Source organism: Oncorhynchus keta, chromosome 34 (assembly GCF_023373465.1).
Source record: "Oncorhynchus keta strain PuntledgeMale-10-30-2019 chromosome 34, Oket_V2, whole genome shotgun sequence".
NCBI lineage: Eukaryota > Metazoa > Chordata > Actinopteri > Salmoniformes > Salmonidae > Oncorhynchus > Oncorhynchus keta.
Window position 1 is genome coordinate 27565876 of NC_068454.1, and position 19023 is coordinate 27584898.

The 19023-nt window shown below is 42.0% G+C and overlaps 1 protein-coding gene and 1 long non-coding RNA gene across 3 annotated transcripts in view; one reads left to right on the plus strand and one right to left on the minus strand.

Annotated features, from left to right (window-relative positions):
• Window positions 1-19023, minus strand: part of LOC118366646 (receptor tyrosine-protein kinase erbB-4-like) — a 545013-nt gene that overhangs the window by 310890 nt on the left and 215100 nt on the right. The window lies entirely within an intron of this gene.
• LOC127915083 (uncharacterized) lies at window positions 12640-13762 on the plus strand. The gene is made up of 3 exons (XR_008090163.1): window positions 12640-13124; window positions 13277-13504; window positions 13543-13762. It is a non-coding gene; the product is annotated as an uncharacterized LOC127915083 (long non-coding RNA).

Below are 19023 nucleotides of genomic sequence, written 5' to 3' on the forward strand. Positions count from 1 at the left end.
ATGACCATATTAGAGACACATATTTCCCCCAGATTACACAGATCCACAAAGAATTCGAAAACAAATCCAATTTTGAAAAACTCCCATATCTACTGGGTGAAATTCCACAGTGTGCCATCACAGCAGCAAGATATGTGACCTGTTGCCACGAGAAAAGGGCAACCAGTGAAGAACAAACACCATTGTAAATACAACCCATATTTATGCTTATTTATTTTATCTTGTGTCCTTTAACTATTTGTACATTGTGTATATATATATATATATATATATATATATATATCTTCATTCCCACAATCAATGTGAAATAAAGAATGTACATTCCCACAACTTCCAAGGAACCAAATGTGCTAGCTAGGTTTCTACCAGGCCCTATGAGCCCTATTCATTCAAATCCATTTCACTGTAAAATCAGACAGTCTTGTGTCTTTGGGGAAATTAGCATTTATATATATATATATATATATATATATATATATATATATATATATATATATATATAATATGACATTTGTAATGTCTTTACTGTTTTGAAACTTCTGTATGTGTAATGTTTACTGTTAATTTTTGTTGTTTTTCACTTTATATATTCACTTTGTATGTTGTCTACCTCACTTGCTTTAGCAATGTTAACACATGTTTCCCATGCCAATAAAGCCCTTGAATTTAATTGAATTTAATTGAGAGAGCAAGGGAGAGAGAGATTGAGAGAGAGAGAGAGAGAGAGAGAGAGAGAGAGAGAGAGAGAGAGAGAGAGAGAGAGAGAGAGAGAGAGAGAGAGAGAGAGAGAGAGAGAGAGAGAGAGAGAGAGAGAGAGAGAGAGAGAGAGAGAGAGAGAGAGAGAGAGAGAAAGAGCAAGAGCAAGAGCAAGAGAGATAGAGAGCAAGAGAGAGAGAGAGAGAAAAAGAGAGAGAGAGAGAGAGAGAGAGAGAGAGAGAGAGAGAGAGAGAGAGAGAGAGAGAGAAAGAGATAGAGAGAGCAAGAGAGAGGCAAGCAGCTCTGAGAGTTAAGACTACTAGGTATTGGTGTCACACCTGATAGTCTCTTCACATCTCTTTCACCTGCGGAGCAATAACAAAACACTTGTGTAGGTGTAACCAGTGTGAAATGGCTAGCTAGTTAGTGGGGCACGCTAGTGGCATTTCAATCTGTGATTTCACTTGCTCTGAGACCTTGAAGTAGTAGGACGCGGCTTTTGTGGAGTGATACGGGTGCCTTCGTAAAGTATTCAAACCCCTTGACTTTTTCCATACTTTGTTAAGTTACAGATTTATATTAAAATGTATGAAATAATATTTTTCCTTATCAATCTACACAGAATACCCAACAATGACAAAGCATAAACTGGTTGCAAATGTATACAAATGTATAAAAAAAACTGAAATATAACATTTACATAATTATTCAGACCCTTTACTCAGTACTTTGTTGAAGCACCTTTGGCAGTGATTACAGCCTCGAGTCTTCTTGGGTTCATGATGCTACCAGCTTGGCACACCTGTATTTTGGGAGCTTCTCCCATTCTTCTCTGCAGATCCTGTCAAGCTCTGTTAGGTTGGATGGAGATCGAACTTCTCTCCAGAGATGTTCGATCGGGTACAAGTCCGGGCTCTGGCTGGGCCACTCAAGGACATTCAGAGACATGTTCCGAAGCCACTCTTGTGTTGTTCTGGCTGTGTGCTTAGGGTCGTTGTCCTGTTGGAAGGTGAACCTTCGCCCCAGTCTGAGGTCTTGGGTGCTCTGGAGCAGGTTTTCATTGTAGATCTCTCTGTACTTTGCTCCCTTCATCTCCCAGTCCCTGCCACTGAAAAACATATCCACAGCATGATGCTTCCACCACCATGCTTCACCATAGGGATGGTGCCAGGATACCTCCAGACGTGATGCTTGGCATTCAGGCCAAAGAGTTCAATCTTGGCCTCATCAGACCACAGAATCTTGTTTCTTGTATGTGCATTTTGGAAAACTCCAAGAGGGCTGTCACGTGCCTTTTACTGAGGAGTGGCTTCCGTCTGGCCACTCTACCATAAAGACCTGATAGGTGGAGTGCTGGAGAGATAATTGTCCTTCTGGAAGGTTCTCCCATCTCCACAGAGGAACTGTAGAGGTCTGTCAGAGTGACCATCGGGTTCTTGGTCACCTCCCTGACCAAGGCCCTTCTCCAACCAATTGATCAGTTTGGCTGGGTGGCGAGCTCTAGGAAGAGTCTCGGTGGTTCCAAACTTCTTCCATTTAAGAATGATGGAGGCCACTGTGTTCTTGGGGACCTTCAATGCTGCAGAATTGTTGTTGGTACCCTTCCCAAATCTGTGCCTCAACACAATCCTGTGTCGGAGGTCTACGGACAATTCCTTTGATGTCATGGCTTGGTTTTTGCTCTGACATGCACTGTTAACTGTGGGACTTTATATTGACAGGTGTGTGCATTTCCAAATCCTGTCCAATCAATTGAATTTACCACAAGTAGACTCCAATCAAGTTGTAGAAACATCTCAAGGATGATCAATGGAAGCAGGATGTACATGATCTCAATTTAGTCTCATGGCAAAGGGTTTATTTTTTATAAATCTGCAAACAATTCTAAAAACCTGTTTTCGTTTGTCATTATGGGGTATTGCATTTAGATTGCAGAGGATTTGTATTTTTTACATCAATTTTAGAATAAGGCTGTAACATAACAAAATGTGGAAAAAGTAAAGGGGTCTGAATACTTTCTGAAGGCTCTGTACGATACTTTGTGGGTGAGTGTATTCAATGTGTTCAATGGGTCCCTGGTTCAAGCCTCGTTAGTGCAAGGAGAGGGATGGAAGCAACACTGTTACAGAGGACTGTTGTGTAGGATCGTGGGGTGGTGACTATTATAAGCACCTACCAATTCAACATTTAAGCTGTACATTTCATTGCTTCGTTTACTGAGAAACTATACAGTAGACTAGTCAGAATTAATTGTCCGCCTGAGGGAGAAGCATATTGGCCAGAGAACATGGCCTGCATCCCAAAGAGCACCATATTGCACTATAACTAACAGGAGCCCTATGGGCCCTTGTAAAACGTAGTACACTATATAGGGAATAGGGAGCCATTTGGGCTGCAGGCGAGGGTAGTGGCTATAGTCAGTGGCAGTTAGGAGGTAGGCAGGGTTGAGTGCTCACTGACCCTGTCGTTTAGCAGTAGGATAGGTAACTGGGCCTGAGCCACCTCACATGCACATACGCACACACACAAACGTACAGACACACACACAGTATCCCATCCCACACACTGTGCACACTGAGATTAACCAGCGCTGAATCTGCTGTAAATGAAAACCCATACCGGTGATGGAATAAAGAGACTCTGTCCAGAGGGGAGGCAGAGGAGTCCAATGAACACTGACCCTCTCTCTTTTAACTGGCTATTAACCTACGGCAGTGGACAGAGGAGAGAGAAGAGGAGAGAGAGTGAGGACAGAGGAGAGAGAAGAGGAGAGAGAGTGAGGACAGAGGAGAGAGGGGAGAGTAGAGGTATATGGGCCACAGGGGGGAGACTAAGTGGAACAATTTTAATCTCACTGCCGTTCATTCCTGCTGCAGCCAGCTACATGGGTAGGTGGTAGATACTTCAGCCCTCACTTAACTCTGGCCCTCGGCCTAAGATGGGACTGGTGCCAAGACAGAGTCACAGGTGTTCTTTCCCTTTCTGCTCCCTCCCTCCTTGTCCCTGCAATGGCAGTACTCAGGGTGATACAAGGATAAAACATGAAATAGCATCAGGTTTACAAGGTACAACATGATGTAAAGTCAATTCTCACAAACAATTAGCATAACCTTCAAGCAACTTCCTTTTCATGAAGATATACTATGCCACTAGTCAGTTGATGAATGAAAAGGGTATCAGCTGGGAAAATGCATCGAAACACACACCCAATAACATCTATCGTAGGGATGTACGACAGTAGGCTAAACATCATCCAATAATTGGTTTATCCCCTTTGGCTGCTGCTGGTTATGTTTCCTGACACAGAATTAGGTTTTAATGAAAAATATTGGCACATCTTGAGCATTGATCCAGAACTGGGAAAGACGTTTAAAGAACCCCCATAGGTAGTCTTCAGACGTGCCCCCAACATCAGTCAAATGGGGGTGAGGTCTGATCTTCCACCAGCGCTACGTAGTCCCTTTTCTAGACCATGTGCCAGACAGTAACTATAGAGTTGGCGGATGTACCCAGTGTAACTTTACCAACAGTTCACAATGTTCAGCTCTGAAAACAAGGACAGCAGAACACAGGAGTAATATCAGGACGCTTGACCAGAGAAACTCTGTGTTGCATTTCATGGAGGCTCGTCACAACATCAGCTCTCTGAGACACATTGGTATCGAACATTAAGACTCCTAGGAGAGGCGGAGATACTGATCATCTATTATTGAGGAGAGAATTGTGTTGGATTTACCATTTGTGTACCATGTCTCCTAGAGGTCTGAACCAAGAGTTTTGTATCAGACCAGTTCTTACAGGAATATGTTACTTTGATTTGTCTTGGCTTCCATGTTACCCACTTTTTGTAAATATATATTATTTTCTGGAACTACTACATGTACCCATCTCATCGTTATTAAATTATTAGAGATACACAAATTGTTTTTGCACCCACAATGCATCATGTGAGGAATAATGTGTATATTATGGGATGTGAGCACTCAGTTTGTTTGACCTGACGAAGATCAGTTTCGGATAGAAACGTTGCCAATAAATCAGTGAATTGGGAGCTTTAACAGTGTGCAGGTCATCTTGTTCTTTACTAGTATTCTGTATTAGCCCAGCACCTATGTTTTTAAGGAGGTGCGTATGACCACAAACCTTTCTAATGAAAAACAAGTCACAATGAATGAAGCTCAAAAGTCTTATCTCTCTCTGTCCCATCTGCTGGGGCAGAAAAATGAAGAGACTGGCAGTTGCAGAGAGGAAAGACGAACTGGGCAGGGAGCAGGGTACTGGAGATTAAGTTAGGAGAAGAGGAAGAGGAGCCAACTCTCTTCTCTTTCTCTCTTATGGACACAGGGAGGAAAGGGAGGGAGAAGGGAAGTCACATAGTACGCCATGACTCTGCACATTTGGGGAGCAAGGAGCCGAATCCTGCCAGATGACTAAAAGAAAAGGCTACAGAAAGTATTCATCAGTAGAAGGCATTTTGGTGTGTGTGTGTTTTTCCATTCCCCTGCATCTCGCCCCAGGCACCCACTTTAACCTGACCCTGATAGTGAAGTAATATAAGTTGAATTTGGTGCCCTCACTTATTGCTCTTCACTGAATCTCATTTCAAGGAAAACAATAAGTGTAAGAGATGAATCTTTTTTTAATCAGAGTAGGCTATTCATCTTCTGACTAGTAACCTTGGAGCACACGTCTTATTACTGAGGATCAACTTCTTGAGTTCCTAATAAACACAAAGAATACATTTATGGGTTCAGTGGATTCTGTATCAGATATGTGGCTAGTGGAGTAAGAGTTAGCCTGCCCCTAATCTCTGATGGCAGTCCTACACATTATTCATGTGACGAAGCTAAACTAAATGTCCAACATCAAACTGACATCAGTTTGAGTGAAATAATGCAGAGCATGACTGATGGCTCGAATCCTGAAATGACCTGAGCCACATGTCACTGAGTGCTTCCGGAGGGGAGGAGAGGAGAGAAGAGGAGGAAAGGACATTGAGAATGACTGATTGAAATCAGTTGGATGGATATGGATGAGGAGGATGCTAATTGCTCCGGCGATTTAGAGCAGAGCGACTGTGTCATTTTGTCAATGAGATATACAAACATGTGTCTCAGTAGGGTGAAAGGCAGGGTTAAGGGGGCATTCTGGGATTCACAGAACAAAGCGTTAATGTAAGGCTGGTATGTAATCTACTGAAGATGGTAGATTTATAAGGCAGAGTTAATGTAAGGCTGGTATGTAATCTACTGAAGATGGTAGATTTATAAGGCAGAGTTAATGTAAGGCTGGTATGTAATCTACAGTAGATGGTAGATTTATAAGGCAGAGTTAATGTAAGGCTGGTATGTAATCTACAGTAGATGGTAGATTTATAAGGCAGAGTTAATGTAAGGCTGGTATGTAATCTACAGTAGATGGTAGATTTATAAGGCAGAGTTAATGTAAGGCTGGTATGTAATCTACAGTAGATGGTAGATTTATAAGGCAGAGTTAATGTACGGCTGGTATGTAATCTACTGAAGATGGTAGATTTATAAGGCAGAGTTAATGTAAGGCTGGTATGTAATCTACAGTAGATGGTAGATTTATAAGGCAGAGTTAATGTAAGGCTGGTATGTAATCTACAGTAGATGGTAGATTTATAAGGCAGAGTTAATGTACGGCTGGTATGTAATCTACTGAAGATGGTAGATTTTTAAGGCAGAGTTAATGTAAGGCTGGTATGTAATCTACAGTAGATGGTAGATTTATAAGGCAGAGTTAATGTACGGCTGGTATGTAATCTACTGAAGATGGTAGATTTTTAAGGCAGAGTTAATGTAAGGCTGGTATGTAATCTACAGTAGATGGTAAATTTATAAGGAAGAGTTAATGTACGGCTGGTATGTAATCTACTGAAGATGGTAGATTTATAAGGCAGAGTTAAAGTACGGCTGGTATGTAATCTACTGAAGATGGTAGATTTTTAAGGCAGAGTTAATGTAAGGCTGGTATGTAATCTACTGAAGATGGTAGATTTATAAGGCAGAGTTAATGTAAGGCTAACATTATCCTGCTGTTTCTCATTTAGATCACACCTCACAATTTATTCATGATTCAGTCTATAGGGATTTTATTAATAATATGTTTCAGGTTTTTATTGTCACGTACAGTGAAATGCTTTTGTTGCAAGCTCCAAACCCAACAATGTAGTAATCAATATCAACGTAGCACTAAAAATAACGTAAAACCCTTTACTGCAATTAAATGACCAAGTGACCTCATTGGTGGAATGTAATTAATAACTTTCATAATTTCAAAATGAATACACTTTTTTTTAACACTGAAAAACTGGTGTTTCTCTGTCAAAAAGTTGTGTTATATTTCAGTCTTCTGTAATGTATATAAAGTGTAATATTGGGATGCAAACTCTAAATGTAATATATGTCAACTCTATATCTGACATGGTACAGGTATCTTCTTTTTTTTAAAGCCCCTAACCATGTGTGTGAGATGTATACTTTTGTTTCAAAGAAGATTTGTTTAAGATTACCAACACACTCTATGTGACCCTGATATAGCCCACTGCAATAAAAGTATACACCTCACACACAATATGGTATTGGAACGTCAGTTCCAATACCATATTTACAGTGTGCAGGGATACTGGAGTGAAAGAGGTAGATACACTACCGGTCAAATGTTTTAGAACATCAGGGTTTTTCTTTACTTGTGCTATTTTCTACATTGTAGAATAACAGTGAATGCATCAAAACTATGAAACAACACATGGAATCGTGTAGTAACCAAAAACGTGTTAAACATATTTGAGATTCTTCAAATAGCCACCCTTTGCCTTGATGACAGCTTACACACTCTTGGCATTCTCTCAACCAGCTTCATGAGGTAGTTACCTGGAATGCATTTCAATTAAGGTGTGCCTTCTTAAAAGTTCATTTCTGGGCCTTCCGAGTGGCGCAGTGGTCTACGGCTGTGCCTCTAGAGATTCTGGGTTCGAGTCCAGGCTCTGTCGCAGCCAGCCGTGACCGGGAGGCCCATGGGGCGGCGCACAATTGGCCCAGCGTCGTCCGCGTTAGGGAGGGTTTGGCCGGCAGGGATATCCTTGTCTCATCGCGCACTAGCGACTCCTGTGGCGGGCCGGGCGCAGTGCACGCTGACACGGTTGTCAGGTGTACGGTGTTTCCTCTGACACATTGGTGCGGCTGGCTTCCGGGTTGGATGGGCATTGTGTCAAGAAGCACTGCGGCTTGGTTGGGTATGCATGGCTCTCGACCTTCGCCTCTCCTGAGTCCGTACAGGAGTTGCAGCGATGAGACGAGACTGTAAATGACTACCAATTCGATACCATGAAATTGGGGAGAAAAAAGGGTTTTGTTCTGTTCCCCGCTTCAGGATTAATTGTCGTATGTCGTTGTGTGCTGACGCTGTACCTGTCTTGTTCCATGTCCTTTCTTCATTAAATGTTCTACTGTGTGTTTGGGATCATTGTCATGCTGAAAGACCCAGCCACGTTTCATCTTCAATGCCCTTGCTGATGGTAGGCTTTGTTACTTTGGTCCCAGCTCTCTGCAGGTCATTCACTAGGTCACCCCGTGTGGTTCTGGGATTTTTGCTCACCGTTCTTGTGATTATTCTGACCCCGCGGGGTGAGATCTTGCGTGGAGCCCCGGATCGAGGGAGATTATCACTGGTCTTGTATGTCTTCCCAGCTTGGTGCAGGTCTACAATTTTGTTTCTGGTGTCCTTTGACAGCTCTTTGGTCTTGGCCATAGTGGAGTTTGGAGTGTGACTGTTTGAGGTTGTGGACAGGTGTCTTTTATACTGATAACAAGTTCAAACAGGTGCCATTAATACAGGTAACGAGGACAGAGGAGCCTCTTAAAGAAGAAGTTACAGGTCTGTGAGAGCCAGAAATCTTGCTTGTTTGTAGGTGACCAAATACTTATTTTTCACCATAATTTGCAAATAAATTCATTAAAAATCCTACAATGTGATTTTCTGGATTTTTTTCTCATTTTGTCTGTCATAGTTTAAGTGCACCTATGATGAAAATTACAGGCCTCTTTCATCTTTTTAAGTGGGAGAACTTACACAATTGGTGGCTGACTAAATACTTGTTTTTGCTCCAATGTATATATATATATACACATATATATATATATACACAAGGGTCAACTCAGATAGTCCGTGTAGCCATTCTGTTAGCTATTTAGCAGTCTTATGGCTAGGGGATAGAAACTGTTCAGGAGCCTGTCAGTGTCTGATGCACAGATGCAGGGGTACTGCTTGCCATAAGGAAGCAGAGAGAACCGTCTATGGCTCGGGTGGCTGGAGTCTTTCATGACTTTATGATATATGATTTTCCGCACCTTCCTTTCTCATCTCCTGACATGAACGTCCTGGATGGCAGGGAGCTCAGCCCCAGTGATGTACTGGGCTGTCCGCACCACCCTCTGTAGCGCCATGCCATCGAGGGTGGTGCTGTTGCCATACCAAGAAGGGATGCAGCCAGTCAAGATGCTCTCAGGGGTGCAGTTGTAGGACTTTTTGAGGATTTTCTTGGCCATGCCAAGCCTTTTCAACCTCCTGAAGAGGAAGCGGTCATTGGACCTTAGTGATTTGGACACCAAAGAACTTGAAGCTCTCGACCCGCTCCCCTGCAGCCCCGTCGATGTGGATGGGGGCTTGCTCTCCCCCCCATTTCCTGTAGTCCACGATCAGCTCATTGGCCTTATTGGCATTGAGGTAGAGGTCGTTGTCCCGGCACCACACTGCCAGGTCTCACCACATAACCCATGTTGTGCGTGCGAGCCAGCATCTTAGATATGAGAGCACGTGACTGTGCATAAGTTTATATATTTCCTCACAGATAGCCTAGCTTTACTCACAGCTATTTGACAGAGCTATTTTTCTCTTCGTTGAGTAACTAGCCTAGTTCTTCATTTTGAATCGACATTATAAAGTTCAGGTACACACGCTGGTGGAATCGTTAATCAAGGAATTAAGTGAATTAGGGTCTGGCAGGGGCCTGCTGGTGGCTGAGGGATGAATATCTGAGAGGGCCAATAATGAACTCAATGTCTGGGAAGTAATGCTCCATCACACACACAGCAGAGACACACACACACCCACGCACACAGGTGGAGGCACATAGGCAGACACACGGACACACACACACGGGCACACACATGGGCAAACACACACAAACACACACCTCACAGTCTCCACTACCTCCCTTCCCTTGTCTTCCCTCCCTCCCCCTCCCTCCCTCCCTCCCTCCATACCTCTGGGCATTAGCGGAGAAGATATTAAAAACTGTGGCACATCCTTTTTTAAGGACAATTAGCCATTTTCCCAGGTTTCCTAGGTTACGGCTTGTATGGCACCGCTGTGGACAAGAGAGAGTGGGGGGGGTCGCCTAAGCCAAGGGAGACACAGCTCTACATTCTTAATTTCACAAACGCCTATTATAATCCAGGGAATACTATTTATTGATCAGTGATTCAACACTTCACTTTGCTCAAGTTGATCCTGTCCAACAGAAGCTATCCTTAATCATCGGAGGTTATAAAAATTGGGAAATTAGGACAGTTAAAGGGGAGTGACTATAAATCTAACCAGAAAAAAAGAGTGTGCCAATACCCCGCTGTGACACTCTTTGCAGAAGACAACAATATATTCTGCAAAACCTGCAATTTAACATTAGATTTTATATGGAAAGACGGGAAAGACAGCTATTATTTTTTTATATATTTTTAAAACATTACACGGTCTCAAAACAATGCATCTACCCAAGAGAGTTTAGATAGGCTGCAGGCCATGGAGGACATAAAGTGCATTCGGTTAGTATTCAGACCCCTTGAAGTTTTCCACATTTTGCTACGTTAAAGCCTTATACTAAAATGGATTAAATAATAATTATCATCAATCTACACACAATATCCCATAATGACAAAGTGAAAACAGATTTTAGATTAGTTTGCAAATTCATAAAAAAATTAAAAACAGAAATACCTTATTTACATAAGTATTCAGACCCTTTGCCATGAGACTCTAAATTTAGCTCAGATGCTTCCTGTTTCCATTGATCATCCTTGAGATGTTTTTACAACTTGATTGGAGTCTACCTGTCGTAAATTAAATTGATTAGACATGATTTGGAAAGACACATACCTGTCTATATACAGTGCCTTGCGAAAGTATTCGGCCCCTTGAACTTTGCGACCTTTTGCCACATTTCAGGCTTCAAACATAAAGATATAAAACTGTATTTTTTTTGTGAAGAATCAACAACAAGTGGGACACAATCATGAAGTGGAACGACATTTATTGGATATTTCAAACTTTTCTAACAAATCAAAAACTGAAAAATTGGGCGTGCAAAATTGGGCGTGCCCCAAGAACACAGTGGCGTGCCCCAAGAACACAGTGGCTTCCAGAAGTCTTAAATGGAAGAAGTTTGGAACTACCAAGACTCTTCCTAGAGCTGGCCGCTCGGCCAAACTGAGCAATCGGGGGAGAAGGGCCTTGGTCAGGGAGGTGATCAAGAACCCGATTGTCACTCTGACAGAGCTCCAGAGTTCCTCCAGAGTTCCTCTGTGGAGATGGGAGAACCTTCCAGAAGGAAAACCATCTCTGCAAAATTCCACCAATCAGGACTTTATGGCCAGACGGAAGCCACTCCTCATTAAAAGGCACATGACAGTCCACTTTGAGTTTGCCAAAAGGCACCTAAAGGACTATCAGACCATGAAAAACAAGATTCTCTAGTCTGATGAAAATAAGATTGAACAAGTATCACGTCTGGAGGAAACCTGGAACCATACATACGGTGAAGCACGGTGTTGGCAGCATCATGCTGTGGGGATGTTTGTCAGCAGCAGGGACTAGGAGACCAGTCAGGATCGTGAGAATGATGAACAGAGCAAAGTACAGAGAGATAATTGAAAACCGTCTCCAGAGTGCTCAGGACCTCAGACTAGGGTGAGGTTCACCTTCCAACAGGACAATGACCCTAAGCACACAGCCAAGAAGAATGGGAGAAACTCCCCAAATGCAGGTGTGCCAAGATTGTAGTGGAATACCCAAGAAGACTCAAGGCTATAATTGCTGCCAAAGGTCCTTCATCAAAGTACTGAGTAAAGGATTTGAATACATAAGTATAATGTAAATGTCATATATCCATTTTTGTTTTCTTTTTGCAAAAAAAATGTAAAACAATTTTTGCTTTGTCATTATGGGCAATTGTGTGTAGATTGATGAGGGAAAAAATAATTGTTTTCATCTTAGAATAAGGCTGTAACGTATGTGAAATGTGAAAAAAGACAAGGGGTTTGAATACTTTACGAATGCACTGTACATAACAAGACAACATCAACCAACAAAATGTCACTACGTATTCGCTGTCTGTTCTTAACATTAGGGTATCATAGGCATTTTTATATCTCAACATGTAGAGGATGAAATGTAGTGTAACGCCTGTCGTCGGAAGGAGTGGACCAAAGCGCAGCGTGAAAAGTGTTCATGATTTTATTTATTATCAAAAAACACTCGAACAAATTAACAAAACGAAAGCGAACAGTTCTGTCAGGTAACAGAGACTAAACAGAAAATAACTACCTACAAACACAGGTGGGATAAAGGCTGCCTAAGTATGGTTCCCAATCAGATACAACGATAGACCGCTGCCTCTGATTGGGAACCATACTCGGCCAAAACAAAGAAATAGACAACATAGAATGCCCACCCCAAATCACACCCTGACCAAACCAAATAGAGAAATAAAACGTCTCTCTAAGGTCAGGGCGTGACATGTAGACTATTTTCAGAACATAAATGGGTAGCCTTTTTTCATCTGCTATAGAAATAACAACCCAACAACTTCTCCAACTCCGTTAAATCAAATCAAATGGTATTTGTCACATGGGCCGAATACAACAGACCTTACAGTGAAATGCTGAATACAACAGGTGTAGTAGACCTTACAGTGAAATGCTAAATACAACAGGTGTAGTAGACCTTACAGTGAAATGCTGAATACAACAGGTGTAGTAGACCTCACAGTGAAATGCTAAATACAACAGGTGTAGTAGACCTTTCAGTGAAATGCTGAATACAACAGGTGTAGTAGACCTTATAGTGAAATGCTGAATACAACAGGTGTAGTAGACCTTACAGTGAAATGCTGAATACAACAGGTGTAGTAGACCTTTCAGTGAAATGCTGAATACAACAGGTGTAGTAGACCTTATAGTGAAATGCTGAATACAACAGGTGTAGTAGACCTTACAGTGAAATGCTAAATACAACAGGTGTAGTAGACCTTACAGTGAAATGCTGAATACAACAGGTGTAGTAGACCTTACAGTGAAATGCTAAATACAACAGGTGTAGTAGACCTTACAGTGAAATGCTAAATACAACAGGTGTAGTAGACCTTACAGTGGAATGCTGAATACAACAGGTGTAGTAGACCTTACAGTGAAATGCTAAATACAACAGGTGTAGTAGACCTTACAGTGAAATGCTAAATACAACAGGTGTAGTAGACCTTAGAGTGAAATGCTGAATACAACAGGTGTAGTAGACCTTACAGTGAAATGCTAAATACAACAGGTGTAGTAGACCTTACAGTGAAATGCTAAATACAACAGGTGTAGTAGACCTTACAGTGAAATGCTAAATACAACAGGTGTAGTAGACCTTACAGTGAAATGCTAAATACAACAGGTGTAGTAGACCTTACAGTGAAATGCTGAATACAACAGGTGTAGTAGACCTTACAGTGAAATGCTAAATACAACAGGTGTAGTAGACCCTACAGTGAAATGCTAAATACAACAGGTGTAGTAGACCTTACAGTGAAATGCTAAATACAACAGGTGTAGTAGACCTTACAGTGAAATGCTAAATACAACAGGTGTAGTAGACCTTACAGTGAAATGCTGAATACAACAGGTGTAGTAGACCTTACAGTGAAATGCTAAATACAACAGGTGTAGTAGACCTTACAGTGAAATGCTGAATACAACAGGTGAAGTAGACCTTACCGTGAAATGCTGAATACAACAGGTTTAGTAGACCTTACAGTGAAATGCTGAATACAACAGGTTTAGTAGACCTTACAGTGAAATGCTGAATACAACAGGTGTAGTAGACCTTACCGTGAAATACTGAATACAACAGGTGTAGTAGACCTTACAGTGGAATGCTGAATACAACAGGTGTAGTAGACCTTACAGTGAAATGCTAAATACAACAGGTGTAGTAGACCTTATAGTGAAATGCTAAATACAACAGGTGTAGTAGACCTTACAGTGAAATGCTAAATACAACAGGTGTAGTAGACCTTACAGTGAAATGCTGAATACAACAGGTGTAGTAGACCTTACCGTGAAATGCTGAATACAACAGGTTTAGTAGACCTTACAGTGAAATGCTGAATTACAACAGGTGTAGACCGTACAGTGAAATGCTGAATACAACAGGTGTAGTAGACCTTACAGTGAAATGCTGAATACAACAGGTATAGTAGATCTTACAGTGAAATGCTGAATACAACAGGTGTAGTAGACCTTACCGTGAAATGCTGAATACAACAGGTTTAGTAGACCTTACAGTGAAATGCTGAATACAACAGGTGTAGTAGATCTTACAGTGAAATGCTGAATACAACAGGTGTAGTAGACCTTACAGTGAAATGCTGAATACAACAGGTGTAGTAGACCTTACAGTGAAATGCTGAATACAACAGGTGTAGTAGACCTTACAGTGAAATGCTGAATACAACAGGTGTAGTAGACCTTACAGTGAAATGCTGAATACAACAGGTGTAGTAGACCTTACAGTGAAATGCTGAATACAACAGGCGTAGTAGATCTTACAGTGAAATGCTGAATACAACAGGTGTAGTAGATCTTACAGTGAAATGCTTACTAACAAGCCCTTAAACAACAATGACACATTTTCTTAAAGTAAGAAAATATTTGCTAAAAAATAAAATACTAAATAAAATAATGTAAGAAATAAAAGTAACACAATAAAATAACAATAGCAAGGCTGTATACAGGGGTACCAGTACCTAGTCAATGTGGTTAGGTTAGTCAATGTGCGGGGATACAGGTTAGTCAATGTGCGGGGATTCAGGTTAGTCAATGTGCGGGGATACAGGTTAGTCTATGTGCGGGGATACAGGTTAGTCAATGTGCGGGGATACAGGTTAGTCTATGTGCGGGGATACAGGTTAGTCAATGTGCGGGGATACAGGTTAGTCTATGTGCGGGGATACAGGTTAGTCTATGTGCGGGGATACAGGTTAGTCAATGTGCGGGGATACAGGTTAGTCAATGTGCGGGGATACAGGTTAGTCTATGTGCGGGGATACAGGTTAGTCTATGTGCGGGGATACAGGTTAGTCTATGTGCGGGGATACAGGTTAGTCTATGTGCGGGGATACAGGTTAGTCTATGTGCGGGGATACAGGTTAGTCTATACAGGTTAGTCTATGTGCGGGGATACAGGTTAGTCTATGTGCGGGGATACAGGTTAGTCTATGTGCGGGGATACAGGTTAGTCTATGTGCGGGGATACAGGTTAGTCTATGTGCGGGGATACAGGTTAGTCGAAGTCATTGATATAATATGTAAATGTAGGTCGGGGCTAAGCAACTATGCATTAATAACAAACAGCAAGTTGCAGCGATGTAAAAAAGGGGGTCAATGTAAATAGTCTGGGTTGCCACATGATTAACAGCTTAGCAGTTATATGGCTTGGGAGTAGAAGCTGTTAAAGAGCATTTGCATCAAGACTTGGCGCTCCGGTACCGCTTGCCATGCGGTAGCAGATAGAACAGTCTATGACTAGGTTGGCTGGAGTCTTTGACCATTTTTGGGACCTTCCTCTGACACCGCCTGGTATAGAGGTCCTGGATGACAGGAAACTTGGCCCCAGTGATGTACTGGTCCATACACACTACCCTCTGTAGCGCCTTGCGGTAGGATGCCAAGCAGTTGCCATAACAAGAGATGATTCAACCAGTCAAAATGCTTTTGAGCAAGTCACTGGTACTTCCAGCCTGAGTATTTGCTTGTAAGCAGGAATCAGGAGGATAGAGTTATGGTCAGATTTGCCAAATGGAGGGCGAGGGGAGCTTTGTACGTGTCTCTGTGTGTGGAGTAAAGGTTGTCTAGAGTTTTTCTTTTTCTGTGGTTGCACATGTGACATGATGATAGAAAACTGATTTAAGTTTTCCTGCATTAAACTCCCTGGCCACTAGGAGCGTCGCTTCTGGGTGAGCATTCTATTGTTTGCTTATGGCCTTATACAGCTCATTGAGTGTAGTCTTGGTGCCTGCTTCGATTTCTGGAGGTAAATAGACAGCTACGAAAAATATATGTGAAGATCGCAGTATGTGGAGAGACACACTTCTCCATCTCCGCAAAGCGTGCGTAAAAGCCCAGGTAGAATGATATGCAGACACTGCTGAATAGTTCACTGCCCTTAAATACTGTACACTGTATCAGCCAGAACAACGTTAACGTCTTCATTCAGCTCTCCTACAATATGAAGAACATATTGGTCTTGTGTGTCAGTGGATTCATCCGTTATTATGAAGATGGTGTCTGTTTTCTCTTTTCAACAGCAGGGTAGAAAATGTATCTAAACACTCGGCCCTAGTCGTGTTATGTTGTGTTGCAGGTACTGTATACAGATTGTGTTTTGTGCTCTGATAGATATCTATTGACTAAAATGTGTTTGTATCCATTAAAGTAGAGAGAGAGATATAATTGACAGAACCGATACAGATCCCTGCATGGCATTGAGATGAACATTAAACTTGCATTACATTACATTACATTACATTACATTACATTACAGTCATTTAGCAGACGCTCCAGATCGACATTAGCACTTAATACTGTAAAAGCTTGTAAAATAGCGACTGGAGAATTCACTTCGGCACATGATATCCCATATAATATTATTGAGCAACAGTCCCACCACCCATTTAAAGAAAAAAGAGACAGAGACCCGAAACACCACAAAGATTTTTTATGGAGTCTCAGTTTATGGTGTGGTTGTTTGTTCAGGTGTTATAAAACACTCAAAAAGGCCTTCATCACAATTAGAAGATGCGCCAATTCCCTGGAGTTTGCAAAACTGTATTTGATTCGAACGGTCTTTACCTTACTTATTATTCAGTTAAAAGGGAAGATTATTCACAAAAATTCTCCATATTTTCACCAAATGACTAATGCATTAATGTATTGTGCCATTTCACTGAGGCTTAGGCAGCAATTAAGCTCCTCTTTGTGTCCTAGTGACAAGCTGTTTTTATTTCAAGACCAAACAGAGGAGAGAAGAGAGGGAAGGGAGAAAAGCACAGAAGAATGTAAAGACATTGCCGGGGGCGTATGAATAAAAGGAGCAGGGTCTCTAGTGTCTGCTGCCTCTTCTCTGTCATAATCACCATTATACTGACATGGCAATGCTCTTTTCACCTCCTCATTGCCTGGCTTCGCTCTCTGCCTTAGTGTAAAGACTGCATGTACCTTAACTGTCCTCTCTCCCTCTCTCCATCTTTCTCTCGTTCAGGTTCAGATTCAGATAAGCTTTAATAGCATGAATGGCAAGGCCACAGTTGCTAAAGCAAAGTGAAGTTCTCTGTCTCTCTCCACTTGTTTCTTTCACTCCATGTCTGTCTCTGTGTATTGTATAAAGAGTGAAGGAAATGTTGTAGTAAAGAACTGTAAAACTGAGAAAGAGAAAACAAGAGAGAGAGATGAAGAAAGAAAGAGAAAGAGAGGGCTCCTCAGGTACATCATGTGATGTCTTTAATGACATGGCAACCACACCACATGCAACAAAACACACAGGCCAGAATACAAATATTACACCAAGGCTTCCCTTGATCTGGCATACAGCCAACCTCATTCCTTCTTCCCTCCCTCAATACATCCCTCTATCCCTCCCTCACTCCAATGGTACTTCTAGTCTGTTTGTTTTCTGGTTCTGCTTCATTAAATGGTCTAGAGGGACACACACACACAGCAAAATGAGCAGTGCAAAGTGGAAGAGAAAGACTACAGAAACCATTATGCCCTACAGCAACAGTAAGCCTCCAGACTCCAGACACCGCTTGCCAGGTTGGTACGTTGAGTACTAGACATTGTTTAGCTCCTTGACTGCATGGGTTAAATAATACTATAGGGGTTGCTGCTTAAGTACACACAGTGTAGCTAGGCCATAGCGTACAATCAAAAATCACTGAATCAAAGCTGAGGAATGTGTAAAGACAACAACAATACAACACAATACAACACAATACAACACAATACAACACAATACATTTGCCGATTCCAGTGCTTAGATGCAAGTTCATCCAGATCCTCCAACATTAATAACTAGAGAACACTGTGTTTTTCTGACAAGTAGTTGAAAGTTGAAAGAAAGTAGAGGATCGTCAGTAGTGACAGAAGAGCAAGTCAGCTATCCCTCCAGCTCTCTCTCTCTCTCTCCTCCCTCCCCCGGTCTGTCTCTCTCTCTCTCTCTCTCTCTCTCTCTCTCCTCCCTCCCCCGGTCTGTCTCTCTCTCTCTCTCCTCCCTCCAGCTCTCCCCCCCGGTCTGTCTCTCTCTCCTCCCTCCCCCGGTCTGTCTCTCTCTTTATCTCTCTCTGTATCCATCTTTCTCTCATGATGCTGTGTATCAGACCCTCTATTCCCTCTAAGTCTAATTAGCTAGACTCTGTAACCTCTCTGACGTCCACTCGGCTTTCATATCTATTTAGCCAGCAGCACCACTTGATCTCTTGTTCGGGGAGCCCTATTGAGAGTGGAATTAAAACTACTGTAAGGAGAGAATGTTCGCTTGCCCCCCCTAAAAAAATGAAAAAATGGAAACTAAAAGACAGTATAAAGGCAAAGTAAAGCAGATGGCCTGAACGGCAGCAGAGTGCAGAATGCTTGGCATGACATGACTGGAACCAGCTGGTATGTCTCCAAGAGGAGCTGGGCTCTAGCCTGTGAAGTCCATCCTGGAGACACTATTGTACAGTTGCAGAACATAGTCAAGGGCAAAGTAGATCTGTCAATGACACAGTATTATAAGATTGCCAACAGAGTTTCCAATCCAATCATTAATTCAGTTTCAAAAGAGGAAGACAGTTACAGTTACGCTCAGAAAACAGGTATAAAACTAGTCAGAAGGAGTTGAGTAGGAGAAAGAGCATCTCATCATCCACTCTGGCTTTCACTTACCAGCAGGGTGGTAAAAGCACGAAGAGGGCCTGCTGGTAGTCCACTGATCCCATTACTGAACCTGTCTACC